This window comes from Carcharhinus amblyrhynchos, chromosome 21 (genome assembly GCF_965287045.1).
Source record: "Carcharhinus amblyrhynchos chromosome 21, sCarAmb.v2.hapA, whole genome shotgun sequence".
Lineage (NCBI taxonomy): Eukaryota > Metazoa > Chordata > Chondrichthyes > Carcharhiniformes > Carcharhinidae > Carcharhinus > Carcharhinus amblyrhynchos.
Genome location: NC_137344.1, coordinates 39,130,717 through 39,156,704, shown reverse-complemented (window position 1 = coordinate 39,156,704; position 25,988 = coordinate 39,130,717). Strand labels below are relative to the sequence as shown.

At 44.2% G+C, this 25,988-nt stretch overlaps 1 protein-coding gene and 1 long non-coding RNA gene across 3 annotated transcripts in view; one reads left to right on the top strand and one right to left on the bottom strand.

Annotated features, from left to right (window-relative positions):
• The window catches only part of LOC145356373 (uncharacterized), a 144,425-nt gene extending 140,453 nt beyond the window's left edge, over positions 1-3,972 (top strand). Inside the window, exon 3 of the long non-coding RNA XR_013889127.1 lies at positions 3,903-3,972. This is a non-coding gene — a long non-coding RNA (uncharacterized LOC145356373). The remainder of the gene's footprint in view (positions 1-3,902) is intronic.
• LOC145356372 (protein shisa-6-like) overlaps positions 1-25,988 on the bottom strand; it is a 519,167-nt gene that overhangs the window by 210,194 nt on the left and 282,985 nt on the right. The gene's annotated exons all lie outside the window — the stretch shown is intronic.

Here is a 25,988-nt window from a genome sequence, read left to right as displayed (position 1 = left end):
GCTTGTTTTGCTAAGGGAATGTTGCATTTGACAAAGTTAATCAAATTTTTTGACGCGATAACTAGGAGTGTTGATCAGGATAATGCATTGGATGTGGTTTACATGGACTTCAGCGAGGTCCCTCATAGCAGATTGGTCAAGGAAGTAAGGGCACATCAGATCCAAGGCAAAGTGGCACATTGGATCAAAAATTGTCTGAGAGGTAGAAAGCTTGGTAGAAAGGTGATGGTAGAGGGATGTTTCTGTGACTGGATGTCTGTTTCCAGTGAGATTCCACAGGGCTTGGTGCTGGGGCCTTTGCTATTTGTGGTGCATATTAATGATTATGTAAAATATATTAAATATAAAGAGTATGTTCAAGAAGTTCATGGATAACATGAATATTGGTAGGGTAGTAAATAGTGAGATGGATAGCCATAGGTTGTAAAAGGATACTGATGGATTGGTCAGGTGGGTAAAGTAGATGGAATTCAACCTGAAAAAGTGTGAAGTAATGCATTTGGGGAGGGCTAACAAGGCAAAAGATTACAGTATAAATGGTAGGCTCCTGGAGATCAGAGGGACAATGTAGTGCATAGCCACGGATTCCTGAAGGTGGCAAGACAGGTAGATAAGGTGGTTCAGAAGGTTAGTAAGATACTGGCCTTTATTAGCCAGGGCATAGAATTCAAGAGCTGGGAGGTCGTGCCTGAACTGAATAAAACTCTGGTTAGGCCATAGCGTGCAGTTCTGGTTACCCGCCACACTATAGGAAGGATGTGATTGTACGGGAGTGGATGTAGAGAAGGTTTACCAGGATACTGCTAGGCTGGGGAATGTGAGTGATGAGGAGAGATTGGATAGGCTGGGGTTGTTCCCTTGGAGCAGCGAAGGTTGAGAGGGCCCTTGATGGAGCTCTATAAGATTATGGGGGGCATGGATATGGCGCATAGGAAGGCACTTTTTTCATTATTGGAGGGGGCAATAACCAGGGAGCACAGATTTAAGGTAAGAGGTAGAAGGTTAAGAGGGGAGTTGAAGAGAAACTTATTCACAGGAGGGTGGTAGGAGTCTGGAATTCACTGAAATTCAAAAAGGGTGGTTGAGTCAAAAACTCTCCCAACAGCTAAGAAGTATTTAGATATTCACTTGCCATAACCTGTAGGCCAAGTGCTGGAAAGTGGGATTAGTGCAGTAAGATCTTTATTAACCAGCATGGACATGATAGGCTGAGTGACATCCTTATACGCTGTACATGTCTATGGAATCTAGTCAGTGACACTGCTGCCTCCCTGCACCAGGGACCCGGGTTTGATTCCTGGCTTGGGTCACTGTCTGTGCAGTGTCTGCATGTTCTCCCCATGTCTGCGTGGGATCCACCGGATGCTCTGGTTTCCGCCTACAGTCCAAAGATGTGTGAGTTAGGTGCATTGGCCATGCTAAATTGCCCCTTGATGTACCCGAACAAACGCCACAGTGCGGTGACCAGGGGATACTTGTGACACTACTAAATTAACCTTACAGCTTTACTAGAGTACCTGGTGCAAAATCAACTGTATCCCCAGTGAAACATTGGTATCAATGGAGAAATAAATTATTTCCCAAAAAATTAAACAGTGTTTTAACATTTCATGCTAATAGGCAAATCTTATACAATTACTTATTTATTATCCTCAATTATTTGAAATGATGCCAGCTGAAAATTATACTCAGTGCTGCAGCCATTTTGGTAACTGCAGTAATCCCAAATCCCAGCACAAGTACTGAAGACTTGTACTCCAGAATGAGCTGTAATCAAGTTGTTCCAGTACCACTATAGTTTGGCAATTAGGGAACTTGGCCAAATATGTCCTGTCCACTAAGAGCAGGAGAAAAGCAACCCAGCCCATCAGTCTCCTCTCAATCATCAGCAAAGTGATAGAAGTGTAATTGACAGGGCTATCAAGCCATGGTAACTTGCTCATTGGTGTTCAGTTTGGGTTCTGCCAGGGCCACTCAACTCCTGATCTCATTACAGCCTTGGCCCAAACATGGAAAAATGAGCTGAACTCAAGAGGGGACGTGGGAGTGGCTGCCCTCGACATCAAGCAATTAACTGAGTGAGGCATCAAGGAATCCTATCAAAATCTAAGTCAATGCGAATCAGGGAGAAAACTCTTCAGTGGAAAGAGAGTTGTGGTTATTGGAGGCAAGTTAACTCAATCCCAGGTCATTGCTATGGGAATTCCTCAGGGTACTGTCATCAATGACCTTGCCTCCATCATAAGGACAGAAGCGGTGATATTCACTGATGACTGCATAGTGTTCAGCATCATTTGCGACTCCTCAGGTAATGAAACAGTCCGTGCCCATATGCAGTAAAACCTGGACAATGTTCAAGCTTGTGTGATAAGTGACAAGTGGTCTTCATGCCAGTTGACAAGCAATGACCATCTCCAACATGAAAGAATCTAACTGTTTCCCCTTGATATTCAATGGTATTACCATTGCTGAAGCCCCTACGAAACGCCTTGTGGGTTACTGTTGACCAGAAACTGAACTGGACCAGCCATATAAATACTGTGGCTACAAGAGACAAGATCAGAGACAAGTAAATCACTTCCCACAGCCTGTCTGCCACCTACAAGGCACAAGTCAGGAGTGTGATAGAATTTTCTCCACTTGCCTGGATGAGTGTGACTCCAACATCACTCAAGAAGATCAACACCATCCAGGATAAAACAGCTCACTTGACTCCATCCATCAGTCTAAACATTCATGCACTCTACCACCAACACACAGTGGCAGCAAGTGTGCATACCATATACAAGATGCGCTGCAATGACTCACTGTTCAACAGCACCTTCCAAACCACTGACCTCCACCAACTAGAAGGATACGGGCAGCTTTGCAACACCACCACCACCTCAAGTTCTTGCAAGTTCCCCTCCAAGCTACACATTATCCTGACTTGGAGCCATATTGCCTTTTCTCCACTGTCACGAGATCAAAATCCTGGAATTCCCTTTCCAACAGCATGATGGATGTACCTACACCACATAGACTGCAATGGTTTAAGAAAGTGGCTCACCATGACCTTCTCAAGGGCAAAGAGAGATGGGCAACATCATGCCATGAAAAAAAATCTTCATATTGTGCTCAAAAGGCAATAACAGGCACTATAAAAGAATGAATCCATGGGTATTAACCAAATAATGGCATCATATATATCCATTGGTACACTAAAAGGATCATGATTCAAATAATTGCTGTACTTTAGGGAAATCCATACTCCTTCTGATATGAGTAGCACCATTACATACTAAAGCACTGGATGTTCTGGTTTATCAGTGTTAACTATTCCTCTCCGTGATGCTTGCCAGCCATTTTCTATTGTTGAAAAATGTAACTAAATTCCTTGCTGCACATTTATTGTCCCTCCCCCCCTCAGCCCACCCATCCCCATTCTGCACCAATCAAAAACTAACTAAACGTAAGAAAATATGTGCGTAGCAGCGACAATCTACCACGCCAATGTGATTTTGCATTGAGCTCTTTCATCTTTTTTACTTGATGCCTGTTTTAAGCGGATATTTTAATATTTGTGCACTATTTCTTATCAATAAATTCTTCGTACCAATTTGTTTTCATGTTTGGTGTTGTGCCAAACTATAGCTTTCAAATACTTGAAACAGTTTCTCCTTTTATTCCATTCAAACCTTCACAAATGTTTGAAATAATTATTCTTGCCATTCCTTTGGAAAAAAGAAAGAAAGGCAATCAAAGATTGACTTCATTGATCCATGAAGATATGTAATGTGCTCAAAAGTATATCATATGTGTGCATCTTTTTATCTCCTCTCACTTGTAACTTGAAGTCTGGGTTTTATTTTATCTTATATAATTCTTCTATACATTAATCCATCAGTTTCTGTTTTGAACAGGTAGAATTTAGAGATGTTCCTGTGTCACAAGCAGGACAGGATGAAGAGACGAGCCCACAACGAACAGGCAACGTTCAACTTTTTCATTGATACATGTTTTGTCAGCTGATGTTCAGAAAATACTTGGTCAATTTCTGTACCTGGAGAAACAGATGTTTGACCATCTGTTTCTGTTGGTGTCATTTCCTGATGGCCTCATTGTTAATGCTTGACTGATTTCCAAAACTCATCAATGGATTAGCTCAGCTGAGGTCTATATTCACAGGTAAAAGTGGAATGTTTGCTTTGATTGATGGGCATCTTTATGAGGTTATAATAAACTATTCTTTCTTCCAAGTTTGTCGGTTTATTTGGACAAGTTTAAGAGACATGAAGTAAGATAAATCTGTCAGGCATAATGTTTTTGTCTCATTGACACTTTTATAGGGTTGTAAGAGCAATTTCTTTTTCAAAGGAGCCTTTTCACCTTTTTTTAAAATTTTAGTGCATTTAAGATTTGCCATTATTGCATGAATAATTGGTTCTAGAATGCATAGTTTGTGAGTGGGTATGGAGGATATGCGGGGGGGGGGGCTGCCACAGTAGGGGCATGGGGACAGGAAAAGGGCATAGAGGGGATATGGGAGGGGCACAGGAAAGTCCTTTAACCTTTCAAAAGGTTCCTGAATCCAGACATTGGACTGGCTGTTCCGACTTTGCCCACAGCTGGGATTCTTTGTAGTGAATGGAGATTTGGTTGGGCACCAAATTCACTGGCTCCAGCAATGAGATGAGTATGGCCAGAGAATTCCAGCCAATGTTTCATGATAACTCTGAGAGACCTTGGAATCAAGAAGTTGGCCCAACTCCCAAGCTGCTTGAGGTGAGGGGAGAGGGGAGTATGGAATGTTTACCCCACATTGGAGCCCAGTAGATGTGGAGGAGTGGAGGGTACAGGGTGTTGGCTCACTACCTGCTCCCCCCCCCCCCCCGCCATCCTGTCCCAGCAAAAGTTGCCAGTGGTGAGAATGGAGGCAGGAACCCTGCCATCCTCAAAGACCTGTGGAGTTGATCCGACTGCACGAAGATGTAGTCCTAAATGTTTGATCCAAATCTGAGAATTCCCTTGTTTACAGAAGAGGCCACTCCACGTTTTTCATTGACTTTTAAGGGTTGGCTTGGATTAAAAGCATGAGTAAGATCAGTACTGGAGCAGTTGGGTCAAAATGAGAAGTCCAACTGTCGAGGGGAAAGCTGTCACATTGAAAGAGTGCAGCAGATTTCTTTAGCAGATTGCTAATTGTCGACAGAGGGAAACAAAATAGAGGAAGTAAAAGCTTGAATGGACCCTTAAAGACCCCAGTTCAATTCTCCCAATGAGTATGAGGGCATATAAGATCATCAGCTTGGAACTGCATTAAAGTGGTGTTACAGCAGTTGACTGGCTCTCAGGGTCCATTGTATGCAGACTTGGAATGTAACCAAGGTACTGGAAGAGACTGCATGCTTTCACTAACAGATGCTTGAAAAGGACTCATTGGACACGACATGCGACAAACTAGTAAACTAGAAAACTCAAATAACATCTGGTCCATTCTTTGATCAACCAGAGGAAGACTCATATGGTTTGTCCATCTGATAAGAAGCAGCGGAGTCAGACTCCTTAAGAAAGCTGCATGGATGGAACACAAAAGCTAAGGAAAAGGAAAGGGTACAGATGCAGATATTTCAACTTAATCTTGTCAGCAGGAAAGAGGCAAAGTGGCTGGGATTCCCTGGCTGTTTACATCGGTGGGATTCTCCAGTCCTGCTGCAGTGAAGGGAAGTTTGGCTGAGCGCCAAGTTCTCCATCTTCGCTTGCAGAGGCATCAGGTCATGCAGAGCTGGAAAATTCCAGCCAATGATTTTGATTTTATTGAAATGGACTCTCAGGGGGCTTGACCGGGTAGACGCGAAGATAATTTTTCCCATCTTGGAGGGAATTTCGAGCTGGGGGCATATTTTCAAAATAAGACTGAGATGAAGAAGAATTTTCTCTTGAGGAGGATTGTTAGTGTTTGGAACTCTCTTTCCCAGGAAGAGTGGAGGCTGGATGGTTTAATATAGTGAGGGTCGAGTTGGACAGATGTTTGATTGACAAGGGAGTTAGGGGCTCGGGGGGAGAGGCAGTAAAGTGAAATGAAGGCCACAATCAGATCAGCCACCTTATTGAATGATGGAGCAGGTCCCAGAGGCTGAGCGGCCTACTCCTGTTCCTTCTCAGTTGTTGACTTGATAAGTATTTGGGGTTGTGTAGTGACACTCCAACTCCAGGAGAGTGTCTTTCACATGTTCGTGAAAATATTGAAAATAAAGACCACATAGAATCCCCACAGTGCAGAAGGGGACTATTCAGCCCATCAAACCTACACTGACCACAATCCCAACCCAGGCTCTATCCCCATAACCCCAAGCATTTACCCTAGCCAGACCCTGTGACACTAAGGAGCTATTTAGCGTGGCCAATCAACCTAAGCCGCACATCTATAAGGAGAGACATGACATCACAAAGCTGCGTCAACGGATTCTCTTGAAGTTTAAAATATTGAAAAAATACATTCGGGTGGGGGGAATATTTTCACATCCCACCCATCATGGGAATCATAGTGGGGTGGGTGGGAGGGGCAGGAGGGCGCGGACCATGCAAAGAACTGTTGACCTTGGGGGGAGGTTTCCAGTTTCGGGGCAGGCAGGGCTGGAAAATCCCACCCACCCTTGTTTATTTCGGTTCCAACACGAGTGTTAGAGCTGTGTCGTGATGGTCCCCATGGCAACAACACACTCAAAAGACCATTCACACTTCTGGCCAGCTTCAGCTGAGGGATGTAGCCACGTTTAAATGATGATTTAAATCAGCAGTTCTGTGGGGGATTTTTTTTTGTGTGTGATGTGTATTGGTGAACCTGAGAAGGACAGCGAGCAGGGCATATCGGGGAGCTGCACCAGGCAGGGATACGATCAGGGGTATGGATGATGTCAGCGGAGCAGCTTGAAGGCTCTTGTATTCCTTACAGGTGGAGGCGGATCATTGGAGCAGTTTGTCGGCTGTAGGTTTCTCAGTGGGAGTGGTTGTCTGTGTGAGGGGACTCAGCGGGGCGGCTTAGCAGCTCACCATTTCTTACTGGGAACAGGTGCGATGCCTTTGGCTGCATCTCAGAGAGAGATCAGTAAAGCTGTGCGGCAGATTGAAGGCAGACTACTTCTCGTCATGAGTGAGTGTGCTGCTGATGCCCGCCAGTGAGGCAGATCAGCCAATCTGTCTGCCGGCTTTGAAGCCTAAACGTTTCTGGTGGATTGACAACGACAGTGCAAGATCTGAGCGGTTGTGCCTGTCACGAGAGATCGAAACGGCTGTTCATGAGGAAAGGAAAGGCTTGGGATACTTTAAAAGTGATCCTTAAGATTAGGATGAGTTTGAGAGAGGAAACACAGTGGAAGTCTTCATAGCAGGGTGGGGGAGGATGTTGTTGGAGGAGCCAAGACTAGAGTTCGTAAATCTGAGAATCCCTACAGTGCAGAAAGAGGCCATTCGGCCCATCAAGCCTGCACCGACGGCTATCCCTTCCAGGCCCTGTCCCAGTAACCCCGCATGTTTAACCTGCTGATCCTCCTGACACTAAGGGGCAATTTACATGGCCAATCCAGCAATATCTTTGAATTGTGAGAGGAAACTGAAGTTCCCGAAGCAACTATTCAGACTGTCTGCGTGGAGAATGCACATTCTCCCCGTGTCTGCGTGGGTTTCCTCTGGGTCCACCGGTTTCCTCCCACACTCCAAAGATGTGTAGGTTAGGTGTAATAGCCATGCTAAATTGCCCCTTAATGCCCCCTCAAGATGTGTAGGTTAGGGGAATAGCGAGTAAATGCGTGGGGCTGTGGGGATCGGGCCTGGGAATGCTCTGTTGGTGCAGACTCTGCACTATAGGGATTCTATGATTAATAAATCCAATTGCAAATTCACTAAAGAACTGATTTATGTAGAGTGGTTACAATGTGGAATTTGCTACCACCAGGAATAGTTCAGGTGAATCGCACCGACGCACAGATAAATATGTAAGAAAGGAATAGAATATATTTGGAACATATTTAATATGTTCAATTAAAGAAGGTGTGGGGAAGTTCATGAGGAGCATTAGAACTACTAGAAATCAGTTGGATTGAATGGCCCAGTCATGTATATTTCATGTTTTTCTCATTCATTCATTGGGACATTAGGCATCGCTGGCTGGCCAGCATTTATTACCCCGTTGTTCAGAGGATACTTAAGAGTCAACCACATTGCTGTAACTCTGGAGTCACATCTAGGCCAGACCAGGTAAGGATGGCAGATTTCCTTCCCTAAAGGACATTAATGAACCAGATGGGGTTTTTGACAATCGACAATGGTTTCATGGTCATCAGTAGATTCTTAACTCCAGGTTTTTCTTTTACTGAATTCAAATTCCACCATCTGCCATGGTAGGATTTGAACCTGGATTCCCAGAGCATTAGCTGAGTTTCTGGATTAATAGCCTAGTGATAGTACCACGAGGTACTATGATTAGCTCACGCCCATTCAAAGTGATGGAGGTAAGGTCCAGGCGTGGTGAGTCATCAGGTATGAGTGGGCTACAACCAGGACAGTGGGGAAAGGTTAGTATGGCCAACACCAGGTTGTGGAGGATACAGCAGACCACCAAGACACAGGATACCTGCTCTGATGAGGACTGGAGGTCTCCCCCTAAAAGGACTACAGAAAGGTACTCTTACTTCAGGTTGTCAATGATCTGCTCAACAATGTTTCTCGTTTCAACATGGATCTGATTATATGAGTGTTGGCCATCTGTTGGGTGGTGGTTGCATATGGGAAAATGAGTAGGGAATACAGTGGTTTGTCCCTGGTTGCTAGATGATTGCCAGAGCAAGCGGACTGGGGCAGGATGAAAGCATCATGACTGATGCTAAGATAGCAGGCACTCACCACCATGGTGTTAGGAATATAACAACATAGTAGCAAGAGTAGGCCATTTGGCCCCTTGAACCTGCTCTGACACTCTACTAAATTATGGCCTGGTGTTCTTCATCAACGCCGTCTTCTTGCACTATCCCCATATCCCTGGATGCCATCAGCATCCAGAAATGTATTGAGTTTCGCTCTGAACATCCTCAATGATTGAGTCTCCACAGCCCTCCATGGTAAAGAATTCCAAAGATTTACCACCCTTTGAGTGGAGAAATTCCCCTTCTTCTCAGTCTTAAACGGCCTACTCCTTATTCTGAGACTATCTCGCCTGGCTTTAGACCAATTCCCTCCACCAACCCGGAGAAGCATCCATCCTGCATCTACCATATCAAGCCCTGTCAGAATTGTGTACACTTCACCTTTGATGCTTCTAATCTCTAGTTTTCAGTGCGTGGTCGCATACCAACTTCACCTTGAGTGTGAGGTACTCCTTGCAGTTTCATTGATATGTGGCACCTGCAAGACCATACGTGTGAAGTTGATGGCTCCTTGCAGCAGGAAGATGTCCTGAGAAAGACAAACACCAGGCTATCTTCCTTCATTTGAGAAAAGGCTGTGAAATCCCTTTCATTGCCCAGAGTTTTGTGACCTCTCAGACGCTATGATGGATGGTGAATGGTAAGCTGCTGGCAATGCTATCTGTTCCAACCAGGAAGGATTTGTTAGGACGAATGTGCAGTGCTGTGATCACCTTGACAGTTCTAATCTGAGGCTGATAGGTCTGGATCCAAGAGGTAGCACAGTTTTGTGAGTGCCTCCTTAGTGAATCTTAACCATTGCATACACTTGTCCATTCAGGTAACAGAAATGTTCCCTGAAGACCCAAGGTGGGTATGCTTCCTGCCAAGACCTCCATGCACCTCCCTCTGCGAGGCAGCTTATCTTCTCTGCTGCTGTTGCTTCATCACCTCTGACACTGCAGGATCCAAGAGGAATGGCAACCGTTGCCTCCTCAGCTGGGTGCAAGTTGTTCTTCCAGAGGTCCTTCTGAAGGACACAGCATGTTCCCAATATCCAGCACCAACATTCAGCAATTCCACCTGAACTAATCCACTTTGCTTAACTCTTGCATCAAACAGTATTCCCACTAACCCTGCGACAGAAAGTAGATAGTCAAAGGTGCTGACCTGCCTGTTAGATAATGCTGTAAATTTGTGGGCAGCATGGTGGCACAGTGGTTAGCATTGCTGCCTCACAGCACCAGCGTCCTGGGTTTAATTCCGGCTTCAGGTCACTATCTGTGTGGAATTTGCATGTTCTCCCCATGTTTGCGTGGGTATGCTCCGTGTGCTCCGCTGCCCTCCCACAGTACAAAAATGAGCAGATTAGGTGGATTGGCCATGCTAAATTGACGCTAGTGTCAGAGGGATTAGTGGGGTAAATGTTCGCGTTTACGGGAATAGGGCTCGGGTGGGATTGTGATCGGTGCAGACTCTATGGGCCAAATGGCCCCCTTCTGCAGTGTAGGGATTCTATGATAGCACTGAACCATATATTCATTCTGTGTATATTTAAGTGATAGTGTCGACGTGGTGGGGTCAAAATGGCAGGTTGACCATCAAATCAGCATTTGACACTGCATATCTCTGGCTCACCCATGGCAAGGTGGCAATCGGCAAAGATTGTGTCAGGAATGGCCTCCTTATCAACCTTTCATCTCAACTACCTCCCGTACCACCGAAACTTCGAGCCATTGGATTGACAAAGATACAGCGGAGGATTTTCATGTTGCTGAAACCCTTCAAAACCCAAACAAGCTTTAAATCTCGCAAGATCCAAATGTGGTTCCTATTAATAGAGGAAAGCCAAAAACTGAGTTGTGGACAGAACATTGAGCCCTTTAAAATGGCTTAGCAAGTCATTCAGTTGAAGGGCAATTAGGGATAGGCAATAATTGTCAATGATGTCCACCTTCCATGAAATAATTTTTAAAAATTGATATCATGCAGTGGTATCGAGGCAGCAGTTGAAACTAAAGTGGGCAAATTGTCAGAAAAGATCAGTAAAGTCCAAATGAGTTACTTCCACCATCTCAACCCTGACATGACATTTTAATTTTATAACCATCATCTCATTTCTGTTTGTTCAGCTGGAAAGTAATAATTTTATTTCGGTTTTTAAAGTGCACTCTCAAGAAAATTGATTTGTCGACCATTATTACTCTTCATGATGACTGAAAAGGTGCGTGATAAACTGACAGAAATGGAGGTCAAAGAGAAAATTCTCCAGGGGCTGGAGTCACACCACTGCAGGGTCTGTGCCACAATAGCCCAAGGACATTGCTGCCAGAATTCTGCAGGGACATATCCTCAGCCCAGCCATCTTCAGCTGCTTCCTCAAATCCTTACCGCAAACAGATCAAATTCTGCATTTACACTGCGAGTGAAGGCTGACCTCAAAAGATTCTTTCCTTGGTGGGATTTAGAAAGAGAAATATTCAAACAGATAAAGGTTGGAGGAAGATGGTCACCAGACAGTGATGGTTATAACTGATGACGATGGCAGACACGTTACAGTGTTTGGATAAGAAACAATGATGCCTGGGAAGGATTACATTCGAGTAATATCATCAAAGTCTCAGAGGGTTCGCCACTGTAACGATGAAGCCAGAGTGTTAAATTTAATTTAATTTTTTAGTTCTGAACTATCTATTACATTTTGCTAAATGAAAGTTGTCAATGTCATGCTCCCTCTGTGAATGTGTAGACTCAGTAAGAAGTTTCACAACACCGGGTTAAAGATTAACATTTGGAATCACAAGCTTTCAGAGCGCTGCTTCTTCATCAGATGAAAATCCCAAAGTCATGGGATTTGGACAATGGTGAGCATGGAAAAAGTAGGAGGATGTGGCAAAGCAAACTGATTGGACGGACTCAACCTCAAGTGACAAAGACATCCATAACCTCCTCACCTTTGTTGGGGAAGTGTGTTGGGCACCACAGGAGGCAGGGTGGGGGCTGGTGAAGGAGATAGTTAACAGTACAGAGCATAAGCCAGGAATTATATTTACTCACTGTGATTATCCTTGCATAATGAGCAATTTTGACGGAGGAGTGCGAGTCCCAGTAATGTTTGATACAGCTTAGCCAGGTCAGGTTTCCCTCTTACCACCCCTGTCAGGCTCCACCCGAATCTAGCCACAACTCTGTGAGGCCCCACCCCCTTGGCACTGCCCAGTGCCCTCTGGGCATTGCAGAGTGCCAGTCTGGCAGTGCCAGGGTACCTAGTGGGCAATGGCAGGGTTCCAGGTGGCACTGCCAGGGTGCCAGTCTGGCACTGCCAGGTTTGCACTGGCCAAGGTGCATCCCCTTGCTCCCAACCTTTCGGGGGGGCCTCATTGGTCCCCGGTCCCACCACTGAGGCCATCACATTCTGCTAAACCCCATGGAATGTTTTCCAGCAGCAGAGGTGGCCTGCCGTTTGTCACAGGAGCTTCCAGTCCTGCCAATATCTATGCTGTTTTGCATGGCTCACGTCCTCTGCTGCTGGCAAACCCATAGGCAGGTCTGGAAGATCCCATCAATGAGTAGGGCTGGAAAATTCAGCCCCTTCTTTTCTCTTTCCAAACCTATCTGCCCTGATGCCTGCAATTTGTGCTGATAAAAAATAATTGTATTTTTGTTTCTCTTTTTTTTAAATATTGCCAAGGTAGCCTTCAGAAAATAAAAGTCAGTCCATCATATTTCAGAGTTGAATAGATGTTCAAGTGATGCATTTTAGATTATTTTTGTGAAATATTCAAAATTACCATCTGGTGTATAGGAGGGCTTCAAAGTAGATTAATGCATTTAATGATAATTGAACAGACTTGAAACCAAAATGAATGGCACTTGATGTGCTGAGATACAATTGAAGAGAGATAGAAATTGGAAGTGAAAAGTTAAATGAAAGGGAAAAGTGAAAGATTCAGGAAATAAAGAGTACATCCAGAGTCACTAATCTAGAGAAAATGAAGAAATAAGTATTCCTCTTGTGAATCTAGTGTGGGAAAACTGAAGTGAAAGTGATTGCCCTTGACATCAAGGCAGCATTTGATGAGTATGGCATCAAAGAGACACTAGCAAAACTGGAGTCATTCTGGGGGAAAACTCTCCATTCATTGCAGTCATATCTAGCACAAAGAAAGATAGTCGTGGTTGTTGAAGGCCAATTACCTTAGCCCAGAATATTGCTGCAGGAGTTCCTCAGCGCCGTGTCTTAAATCCAACCATCTTCAGCTACTTCATCAATGACCTTCCTTCCATCATTAGGTCATAAATTTGGGTGTTTGCTGACAAGTGCACAACGATCAGCACCATAGATACTGAATCGATTTTTCTCCATATACAACAGCACCTAAACAATATCCAGGCTTGGGCTGATAAGTGACCAGTAACATCTGTGCCAATAAATGCCAGGCAATGACCATCTCTAAAAAGAGAACATCCAGCCATTGTCTCTTCACATTCAAGGGCAATACCATCACTGAGTCCTCTATCATCAACATCCTGGGAGTTACCATTCACAAGCAACTGAACTAGACCATCCAAAGATGAGTGGGTTAGGTGGACTGGCCATGTCAAATTGCCCCTTAGTGTCAGGGGGACTCGCTAGGGTAAATGCATGGGGTTCTGGGAATAGGACCTGGGTGGAATTGTGGCCGATGCAGATTCGACGGGCCGAATGGCCTCCTTCTGAACTATAGGACTGTAGAATACAGGCACTGACGACAAGAGCAGGTCAGAAGCTAAGATTTCAGCACAGAGTAACTCACCTCCTGGCTCCACCAATCCTGTTCACAATCTACCAGGCACAAGTCAGGAGTAAAATGGAGTACCCTCCAGCTACCTGTATGAGTGCAGGTCCAACAACATTCAAAAAGCTCAACACAATCCAGGACAAAGCAGCCCACTTGATTGAGAAGCCATTGATCAGCTTAAATATTTGTTTCATCATCAACACAAATTAGCAGCAGTGTTGACCTTTTGACAGCACCTTCCAAACCTGTGACCTCTAACACAAAGAAGGACAAGGGCTACAGCCAACTAAGATCACCACCAACTACAAGTTCCCTCCAAGCCACATCTTGGATTCTGATTGGGATACTGGACCCCCCTTCCTAACAGCACTTTGGGTGCACCTGCACCAGGTGGACTGCAGAGGTTCAAGGAGGTACCACTTCTTACAGGCAATGAAGGATGAGTAACAAATGCTGACTTTGCTAGTAATGTACATCTCTCACGAATGGGTAAAATAAACTACAATAAAAACCAGTAATTGTTTTGCTGATTTCATCTTGGACCAGAATGTCGAATTTTGACCCCCTGTAGTAAATCCATGTTTCTGCCTGAGGGTCACTGTCATGTTTGAAATTTTCTGAAACAAAGACAGCTGATTAGAACATACACTTGTCCCAGGTCCATGTTTACATGCCGTGACAGACAGGCTAAACTCTGAATTGAAATTAGATGCAAAATTCATTTCCCAGGACTCTGCCGCTGAAAATAAATTCAACGCCTAAAAGAAATGCACACTGTTTCACGTCACAACCTAGCCTAATTAGCCTTTTACCCAGCTTCACTAGTGTCGGGGGATTAGCGGGGTAAACACGTGGGGTTAGAGGCCTGGTTGGGATTGTTGTGGGCGCAGGCTCAGTGGGCCAAATGGTCTCTTTCTGCACTGTAGGGATTCTGTGATTCTTCTGGTCAGCTGGGCTTGATATGGAGTGCTACCCCTCAAGATGTAGCCTCTGGTGACAGGCTGGTAACCCCTTCAGGGGAGAACTAGCCATGGAAACAGATATGTGTATGTTTTTGTCTCAACTATCCCTGTGACCTAGACAAGTTCCTAAGTCCGAATAGCTTTAAAAAGTGATTCAATTTTGGTGTTTTTCATTTCTGTGTTGGGCTTTGTATGAGAATTCTTTAATGTGATTGGTTGGTTGGACAACTTGATGACATGATTGATGCCTCTTCTGTGAACACCCATTAGAGAATGCTTAAAATAAAGTTACTAGTGTCACAAGTAGGCTTACGTTAATACTGCAATTAAGTTACTGTGAAAATCCCCCAGCTGCCACACTCCAGCACCTGTTCAGGTACACTAAGGGAGAATTTAGCATGGCCAATGTACCTAACCTGCACATCTTTGGACTATGGAAGGAAACCGGAGCTCCCAGAGGGAACTCACGCTGACATGGGGAGAACATGCAGACGCCACACAGACAGCAACCCAAGCCGGCAATCAAACCTGGGGCCCTGGAGCTGTGAGACAGCAACACTAACCACTGTGCTGCCCCTCCAATCACCAGAGGTAAACTTCTCGCCACAGAGACCACAAGATCTCTTTCAGTATAGTGGAGTGTTCCGTTGCTTTGTTACTGAACTAGGCCAGAGGAGTGCAAGCATCTCAAGGATTGTGAGGCTGGAGGAGGTCACAAAGATAGGGAGGGGTATGGCCATGGAAGCACTTGAAAATTTGAATGAGATTTTTAAGATTGAGGCATTGCCAGATGTTAGGAATGGGTTAACTGCAACCTTCCATTTTAGACCTAATTTGTATGTTAATTGTTTAATAGTTTTCACCTGGATATATAAAGAGGTTACAGGTGGTGCTGGTGTTAGGTGTGTGTTGTAAAAGAGTATAAAGTGAGCTTGTGAAGAAGCTGGACTTCATCTTTTATTACTGGGCTGCAACTGGGAGGCTGTGGCTCAGTATGGGTAGGGTTGATGGGCGCACAGAATTTGGTGCGAGTTAGGAAATGTGTGGCAGAGATTTGGAAGATCTCCAGTTTATGAAGAGTAGAGAATGGGAAACCAGCTTGGAGAGATAATGGTTTCACAACTAGATGAGACTTTCAGGAGCTGAGGTAATAGAAATAGGCAATGTTATGCAGATGGAAGTAGCCTCTCTTGGTGAATGAGCAGAGATGTGGTCAGAAGCTCATTTCAAGATAGGACACAAAGATTGAAAATGGTGAATTCCACCTCAGACAATGGTAGGATTTGGGCCACTGTCCCCAGGCTATCAGTCAGGGCCTTGGGATTATGAATCTAGTGACATTTCCATTACACTATTGTTTCCTTGGGGACAAAAATAGAAGCATTGACTGATTTCCATACTTGGGAAGGGGTGCTTCAAGTGGTGGTGTTGAGGACAATGTGAATGATAATGCAGTGGGTGGGGTGGTGGTGGTCATCCTAAACAGGGAAGGTGAGAGTTGGGCCAGAGGAACAAGGGTGATCCTAAATAACTAGTAGGAAGGGGAAAGACGGTGAAGAAGTAATGGGAGCAAGTCAAATGATTGAAGGAAAGAATAAGAAGATTGCTAGAGAGCCACATTTATATCCAGCCTCATTGCAAGCTGTACTTTTTGGTCGTCCCTTTACAATGCCACATATGACATTCTAGCTTGAAGGAACACATTATGCATGAAGTGAAGGAAGAAAAAGGAGGGAGAAAAGAATGATTGGAACAGGAGTGCCACCACACAGGATTCAAATCTGACTGCTTGTACGCTGCATTGGGAGTTTGACAAGAAAATCAAATAGAACTATTTTTTAAGTCGGAGTATGGCAATGCTATGAATCAAAAAACTGATGCTTTTTGTCAAAGGAATACTCTTAATAATGAAAATGTTTAATAATTAGGCCATTTACATTTTACCAGAAGATTGATGTGCTATGGTGTATGGGTGAGTTAATGGTGACATGATTTTTGGGGGAGTTATTAGAAGTGTTAAATAATTATTTCTTGAGTATGTAACTAGCTACCTGCAATCATCATCACCCTTTCACTGGCAAAGGGATGCAATGCATGGTGGCACAGTGGTTAGTACTGCTGCCTCATAGCACCAGGCTTGATTCCCAACTTGGGTCACTGTCTGTGTGAAGTCTGCACATTCTCCCTGTGCCTCTGTAGGTTTCCTCCCACAGTCCAAAAGATGTGCTGGTTAGGTGCATTGGCCATGCTAAATTCTCCCCCCAGTGTTGCTGAACAGCCACCAGAATGTGGCGATTGAGGGATTTTTCATGTAACTTCATTGCAGTGTTAATGTCAGTTTACTTGTGACACTAATAAATAAACTTAAACAAGGGAGCTTTCAGACTAATATCACTGGTATTAGTGTAAGCCTATTTGTGACACCAATAAATAAACTTTAAAGTTTTAAACTACCCCTGGTCAAAATCTCTCATTTGTACTCCTTAGTTCAGTAAGGTCTGATCCTGTTCACCATACAATGGCTCAGTGATCAATGCTGAAGCAACCTACTTGAAACTGGAGGAAGCTCCCCACAGTTATCTAGTGATTTCCTCTTTACTGGATTGGTTTTAATCTGCCCCCAAGTTAGGGGGATCTCCAGCAACAATGATGACCTCAGCAGAGTAAACAGCCAGAAACATTGAGATATTTCCACAAAAAGCAAGCAAGTAGAATGCATTGATTGTCCTTCACTTTTTCATTCAAATTTTACAGATAGTGAAAGAAATGTTTGGGATACACACAGAATGAAGGTGAAATTTCAAAAAAAAACCCTATTTTATTGTTTTTAAGGGTAATAGAGAAATTGGACACCTGAAAAATATAAAATTAGTTTCCTAGGGAGAGAAGACATTTAGCAGTAATCATTGTAATGTGTCTTTGGGAGCAGAATTGCTTTCCCCAAACCCCCTTTATTTACGAACTCTAACAGCAGTACACAGTTGGCAGTCTTCCTCCGGGGGTGTCAGAGGAACTGACATTCTAGCTAAATACAAGGCAAAGACTCCTTGATTGCCCCATCAATTGGATCCTTAATCAGAGAGTTCCTACTCCAGCAGGCCAACCTCAATGGCTTGATTGAAGTCATTACAATCATTAACTTGCACTTCATTCAAAAGGTCTAACTTTTTTCAAGGGTTTTTATGGTGAGACTATTGGTGTAAAAAGGCAAGTTCTCAACAGTTCAGTAATTTTTAATTGACTGCAAATTGCAGGGAGTCAACAGTGCACCCTACAGAGAAATGTAGAATCACTGACATATCCTGAATTCCTGATTTGTGCATTTAACTACACATGAGCCAACTCCTGAAGTTGCTGTCTGTTTCTGATGTGTAATGACAGCAAATGCTGACAAATTCACCATCCGCACTGCTGCAAACTCTGGGCCACTCTCTCCGCATAATCTCTCAGCTAAGATCAGTGCAGCTACCTGCTACGTAGCAAATCGTGTGGGCTGCATGGTGGCACAGCGGATAGCACTGCTGCCTCACAGCCAGGGACTCTGGTTCAAATCCTGGCTTGAGTCACTATTTGTGTGGAGTTTGCATATTCTCCCCATGTCTTTGTGGGTTTCCTCTGGATGCTCTGGTTTCTTCCCACAGTAAGAAGTCTCACAACACGAGGTTAAAGTCCAACAGGTTTATTTGATAGTAAACCCACAAGCTTTTGGGGTTTGCCCCTTCGTCAGGTGAGGGGAGAGTTCTGGTCTCTGACAGAGCATATAACAGCACACTCACAGTATTCTGTTTCTGTAAACAAGTTTGTGGGTTTACTATCAAATAAACCTGTTGGACTTTTAACCTGGTGTTGTGAGACCTCTTACTGTGTTTACCCCAGTCCAACATTGGCATCTCCACATCATTCTTCCCACAGTCCAAAGATGTACAGGTTAGGTGGACTGGCCATGCTAAATTGCCTCTTAGTTCTAAAGATTTAAACAGATTAGCCATAGTACTGTACTAGACTATCACGAGAGTACGGGGATAGGGCAGAGGGGAGGAGCTGGATGGGATGCTCTTTTGGACAGAATTGATGGGCCGGATGGCCTTTTTCTGCACAGTAAGGATTCTATGATTCTATAATTCTAATACCAGAAAAATTTTGAGCTGAGGTGATTTAGTCTCGCAATAGCTGCCTATCAGTGTAGCGCAAAGTCTCAGCATACCAGAGCTCCCTGGGCTCTATTTAACTTAGTGGAAATGTAAGATTCCTGACTGTAGGCCTGATGAAAGCTTGTGTTTTTAAGAGAAGGGGCCCTGATCCTTTAAGATGTTGCAGCCACTTCCAGCAGCATGATTACTGACATGGGAAACAATTTATGGGATAAATCTGAAGATCATATATTGATGAAGTAATCAGTACATTTAATGATCGGTGCAATTTTCCCAGCAATATGTGTAAATTACAGAATTGTTACATCGCAGAAGGAGGCCATTTGGTCCATCATGTCTGCACCAGCTCTCCAAAAGGGGAATCATGATTTGGTGCCATCCCTCTACAGAATCATGGAATTGAAAAGTCTGATGCTCTACCGACTGAATTTCCAAGGGTCCCTTCCGGTAAATATCCTCCTCCCAAGTAGTTTTAGAAATCAACTCAAAAATTGCCAATGATTAAAGGAGTTTTCCAAATCTTTTTTTAAAAAAATGGGTTTCAGAGATCCGATGCGATAAATTAGCAAGGGCAGAGCTCAATCTTACGGCACTCAAAATTCTATACCAAATTAGTTGTAACTTGACAGGTATCAGCCTTGAAACTCAGACATAAGACTATATAGCAGAACCAATTGGTAGCTTATTTCTGCTCACTAGATTCCCACTGCATCGCTCCTCCTTCAGAAAAAAGCAAAATAGCACCTACCTTTTAAATAACATGATCACTGCTCAAAATTTTCAGATTAATTTAGTTGCCCTCATTTTCACAACTGGTTTAGCTGGTTCTTCTTATTTGCCATCAGTTAGAGTTTCCTCTCTGGGTTGCTTCATCAAACTGAACTCCGAAAGTATGCAGCTATTATTCCTGGATTGAACTTTCTAACCGATAGACTTTAAAAATGGTGCAATCCTTTTATTATCAATGAACACAGCTACTGAGTTGGGTCAGATATATTAATCATTCATGAAAACAACCTGAACTTCACCACCAAGAAAATCTATACACTTCCCCATGGTTTCTGGAACTGAGAAGGACAAAGCTTCTGTATAAAACAAATCTGCCGTCATTCTTATCTTTTTAAAGCATGTCATAATTATTCAGTAGATTTTAGCTTATCCTGATTATATGGCACAGTGATATGGTAGTTAGTGCCACTGCCTCACAGCACCAGGGATCTGGGTTCAATTCTGGCTTTGGGCCACTACCTGTGAGATGTCTGCAAGTTCTCCCCGTGTCTGCATGGGTTTCCTCTGGGTGCACCAGTTTCCTGCTCCAGTCCAACAAATTTGCAAATTAGGTGGACTGGCCATGCTAAATTGTCCCTTAGTGTCCAAAGATGTGCAGGCTAGATGGATTGGCCATGTTAAATTGCCAGTCAGGGCCCTATTTTACCACTTTGATTTTAAGTGCTAACAAAAAACAAAACCAGCCCGGGAAACAGGCCCTTTTGGCCCAATGAGCCCGCGCCACCATTTTAACATTACGTGTCCCCCCCCCCCTCCACCCATGACCCTTATCTATGCTTACGGCATTCCACATTGAGGGAAAACTAATTTTAGGGACAATTTATTACACCAATCAGCCTAAGTGCTGGGTGGACTTGAAACTGGGAGTGTTTCAGATCTGACTTTCAGACCCATTTCTGAGGTGTCCCCATGTGCACTCTGCCTGGAAAAATATCAGTGGTTATGAATCACGCTGCACAAGCCTCTGGGTGGGGTTTAACACACCCAAAGCCCTGCAGCTCCGATCGGAGCCTTCAACTGTGCATGCACAGTAAAAAGAAATAGAAGAATGCACCCCTGCCACATCCCTCCCGGGCTGGATAATGCCTCCCTTTGGCTCCCACAAACATTTTTCCACACCCCCTGCTACCCAGACCGATCACAAGCAGAGTGGCAGCAGACCCCCTTCCTCCCACTGATCAGACACAGAATGGCAGCAGAGCCCCCACGCTTGCTCCCCTGACTCCTCAGGGAGCCATCTGACTCACATCCCTCCCTCCCATCAGAGAGCCATCTAACCCATCCCTAACACTGCCCTAAAACGTCTGTTTTGCGCCAGATCTGGATGGGCAACCGTTGTGGTAAAGGGGGAAGTGCCGTTAAGTTTGGGTGTGCAGCTCATTAAGTCCAATTTAACTGTATGCAAATGCATTTAAATTGAAGTCGCCCCCGTTTCAGGTGCGGTCCTGATGGCAGCCATTTTTGGTCATTGGTAAAGGGGGGAACAGATGCAGAGATGGGTGCGGATCGCGCTACTCACCTCATTCCTGACTTTACCAAGTTTTTGCATCTGAAAACAGCCGCAACTTGATGGTAAAATCAGGCCCTCAGTGTGCAAGGATGTGTAGGTTAGGTGGATCAGCTATGGTAAATGCACAGAGCTACGGGGATAGGGTGAGGGATACTCTGTCAGAGCATCGGTATAAATGGGCCAAATGGCCTCTTTCTGTAGTGCATCATGTAAGCTATATGGTCAAAAGCTGAAATGCTAAAATTCTGACTGTACAGCAACTTGACTTGCAGATAAGCAGTCTTGTTCATAAGCAGTCCCTTCAGTGTTACCATTGCATAAACCAGATGAATTAAAAAATCTGGAACACGTTACAGCAGCTTCAATTCCTTTGCATAAACTTAATCTCAGACACAGTGCAACCTGAGTCCCTGTTACATCTCCCTGCTTCCTGTTCAGAGAGAAACATTTAAAGATGAAGAAGATGAGAGAAGGTGTGATCGTTATCTGTTGACACTGATAGACTCAGGATAACACCGAGTTCATCACGAGCGTTATCTCACTGAACCTACCCTTCCTGACTGGCTGGGTGTCTAACTACTCCAGAAAAGCTCCCTGGGACGTTATGCCCAGCAGGGAGTGCATGAGAATTTCGCAATGTTCCTGTGCCATGGGTACTAATCAGAGAGCAGCTACGCCGTCAGAAAAGCAATCAGTTCAGAACCTGCAACCATTAGCAGCCCGTTGAACGTCTTGTGGTTTAATTCTCTGCAGAGGACGTGCTTTGCTGGTGATTTGTGAATTGATGGTTATAGCGGTGGCATTTTAATTTCTGAGGGTTTGGAATAAATGTAGAATTCAGTTTATTGATTACAGCCTCTGCAGCAACAATGTGCAAATACAAAAACCAAATCAAACGGTTTGTTACTGGCTTGTAAAAGCTTAGTGAATTAGGGAGCAGTTTGGTTTTCTGTGATTCACTTCTGTGCACCATAACATCATCCTGATTGCAAATTACGTAGAATTATATAGAATCTGCAGCACAGTAATGGACCATTCAATCTAACTGGTCTATACTGGCATTCATCCTCCCACTCTAATTACCTGTCCCTCTCCTGTACACGTGTATCTAGCCTCTCCTTAAATGCATCAATTCTGTCGATTTTTGACCACGTTCTCCTCAGTCCATGCAAAGAAATTCTTCCTAAGTTCTTTATGTGATCTGTTAGTGGCTATTTTAGATTTTGTCCGCTTAATTTGTACTCATTGACAAGGGAACAGTTTCTCCATATTCACAATATCAAGCCTCTTCCTCTTTTTTTACTGATCTATAACTGTTCTCCTTTGGGGTCTTTTCATTCCAGCCTGCTAAACTTTCCCTGTTAATTGCATCCGCTCAGTTCTGGCAATCTATTTTCCATATTAGTCCAGTTCATAAATATCCAATGTTATTTTTCTCAAAAATTTAATTCCCAAGCTCACCAGATTCTTCTTCTGCTTTATTGGTATGTGGAGTATATAGAATCATACAGTGCAAAAAGAGGCCCTTCAGCCCATTGAATCTGCACCAAACACAATCCCACCTAGGTCCTACCCCCTTATTTCTTCATATTTTATCCACTAATCCCTCAAACCTATACATCTCAGGACACTAAGGGTCAATTTTTTTAGCATGGCCAATTAACCTAACCCTCATATCTTTGGACTGTGGGAAGAAACCGGAGCACACGGAAGAAACCCACACAGACACAAGGAGGATGTGCAAACTCCACACACAGTGACCCGAACCGGGTATCAAACCCAGGTCCCTGGAGCTGTGAAGCAGCAGTGCTAACCACTGTGCTACCACGCCGCCCACATAGAATCATACAATCCCTACAGTGCAGATGGAGACAATTTGGCACCTCGAGCCTGCATCAACAACAATCTCACCTGGATCCGTAACCCCACGTATTTACTCTGCTAATCTCCTCGGGGGCAATTTAGCATAGCCAAGCCACCTAACCTGCACATCTTTGGACTGTGGAAGGAAACCAGAGCACCCGGAGGAAACCCACACAAACACGGAGAGAATGTGTAAACTCCACACAAACATCCAAAATTGGAATCGAACCCAAGTCCCTGGCGCTGTGAAGCAGCAGTGCTAACCGTGTGCCACTCATGTTTAGACTGATGGACCCGTGGCAGATGTAACAGGGCATTTAATTGGGCAGGCTGGTGGTGGGAGGGGACCGCAGCATTTTCCCACCTCTTCCTGATTAGGAAAGCACATCACCAGCCTTCACACTTGCTGCTATTCGAGGCTCATATATGAGCAGTTCATACTCAATCAAAAGCCACGTCCCAGTGAAATGTAGGCCTATTGCCATGCAGCGAGCATGACAGGGAAGCCTGTATGGAGTTGCTGGTGGTCTCCTGGTGGAGAGGAGAGGAGCACTCAATGATCGAGGGATCCAGCTTTAGAACTAGGAAACCTGCTGAAAGCCACACTCCCTTCTCCTTGTTTTTGAGCTTGCCTACACCTCTCAGATCCAGAACTAGGGGGTCACAGTTTGAAAATAGGGGGTAAATCTTTCAGGACTGAGGTGAGGAGAAATTTCTTGACCCAGAGAGTGGTGAATGTGTGAAATTCATTACCACAAAGTAGTTGAGGCCAAAACTTGGTGTGATAGCTAGAAGAAATTAGATATGGCTTTTTGGATCAAGGGATATGGGGGAAAGTGGGATCAGAATATTTGATGATCAGCCATGATCATATTGAATGGTGGAGCAGGCTTGAAGGGCTGAATGGCCTCCCCCTACTCCTATTTTCTATGTTTCTAAAACCTCTCTCACCATTGCTTACCTTTGGTAACACTTTGCGATCTGCTTGGGTATATTGGAGCAGCCACTGGCTCCCCATCTCTGATTTGCTGGCACCTCTTGTTGAGCAGGTCCTCCCACTCCTGGGGTCCTGACTCTGGGGAAGATCGACCAGTGACCTGTTAATTGCCCGATTGGCATAAAATTTGGCAAACCTTCCCCAAGGGAGGCCACAAAGATCTCTTGCTGCTTTCCAGTCACCTGGAGAGAGCCTTGTCACTTCCACAAAATTAACTCATTTAGTTCAAAAGCCAGAAATTTGCGCTAAATTTATATAAAACACAAGATGATCATCTGCTGGAGCATTGTTAAAGTTTATTTATTAGTCACACGTAAGGCTTACATTAAGAATGTAATGAAGTTGCTGTGAAATTCACCTAGTTGCCACATTCCAGCGCCTGTTCAGGACAATGCACCTAACCAGCATGTTTTTCAGACCGTGGGAAGAAATCAGAGCACCCGGAGGAAACCCACACAGACACAGGGAGAACATGCAAGTACCTTTATAGACAGTGACCCAAGTCAGGAATTGAACCTGGGTCCCTGGTGGGGTCAGGCAGCAGTGCTAACCACGGCCACCGTGGTATCCAATTATTTAGGAAGGGCATGAAGGCTTCAGAAATGAATTTGTTAGTGTATTCCCAGGGATGAGAGTGTCAATGTATCAACAAGAAGTCTCACAATACCAGGTTAAAGTCCAACAGGTTTATTTGGAATCACAAGCTTTCAGAGCACTGCTCCTTCATCAGGTGAGTGGAGAGGTAGGTTTCACAAACACAGCAAATGTAGACAAAGACACAATTGCAAGATAATGGTTGTAATGAGGGTCTTTTCAGGTAATAAAGACTTAAAGCTCAAGTGCCCACCCCTGTCCAACATGGGCACCTCCACATCAATATATAAACAATGCATCTTTTGGCAGTTACATTGTTAAACAAATTGCATTGTTAAGGACAGGGGATGATTACTGGCTCAGCCTCCTAAAGAGTATAAATGTAGACACAGCTGGGACATGTGGGGGAACCATAAGGAGTTTATAACTCTTGCTGAGCTGTATATAGAATAAACTTGCTGAAGATAAAAGTAAAGCTGCTGTAGTGTTCCTCCACGATCTATTACCAAGGGTTTTAACAGAGGGATATGATAAATGTGAGGTTTAATGTTTTGGAGCTACCTCTAATTCAAAGTGAAATTGAGAAATGATGATGGTCACGTAATCTGTTTGGAATTCTGCCTGACAACAAGCCAGGGGTTACCATGTGGGCAGGGAGGCTCAGACTGGGACTGACCAGGAGCAGGATGGGGAATGTTCACACCTGGAAACAGCTGGGCTAACTGGGGACAGACATTCATTCCTTGAAAACTCCACCACCCTTTCTGTTTTGATCTTTTTCTCAGTTACGTTCTTTCCTACTTCTGCCGTGTATTATTAGACTATCCCACCACTCCTTCCTCCTCTCCTGTCTTTTGTAAATCCAGTATAGTCCTAGTCTCTCACCAGCTGTTCCCATTATCCATACTATAACTATCTCTTCACTTTTAATTTGTGCTTCCAATTTCACCATTTTACTGCTGAAGCTGGAAAGGAATGTTCATGTTATTTTTCATTATTCCTTTAAGTCTTAGCCATCCCTTTACCTCCTATACTTTATTCTGTTTCCTGAGCATTTGTTACTAACCTCCCTGTGTATTTTGATCTTTGCTCTTACCGCTTTTTCTTAGCTCTATTATATCCACCAATCCCCTCCTGGGACAGTCAGCGCAACCTGTGCTTGGATATACAGCACGATTAATGTACTGTGACGTGCAGTGGATTTAGATGTGCTTATTGTTCTAGAAAATCACTAAGTGGCTGTAGAAATAAAAATCATAGCATCCCCACAGTGCAGAAGGAGGCTATTCAGCCCATCGAGTCTGCACTGATCCTCTGACAGATCATTATACCCAGGTCCACCCAACACCCTATCCCTGTAAGCCCGCACATTTACCCTGATAATTCCCCCTAACCTACTAATCTCGGGACATGAAGGGGCAATTTAGCATGGCCAATCCACCTGACCTGCACACCTTTTGGA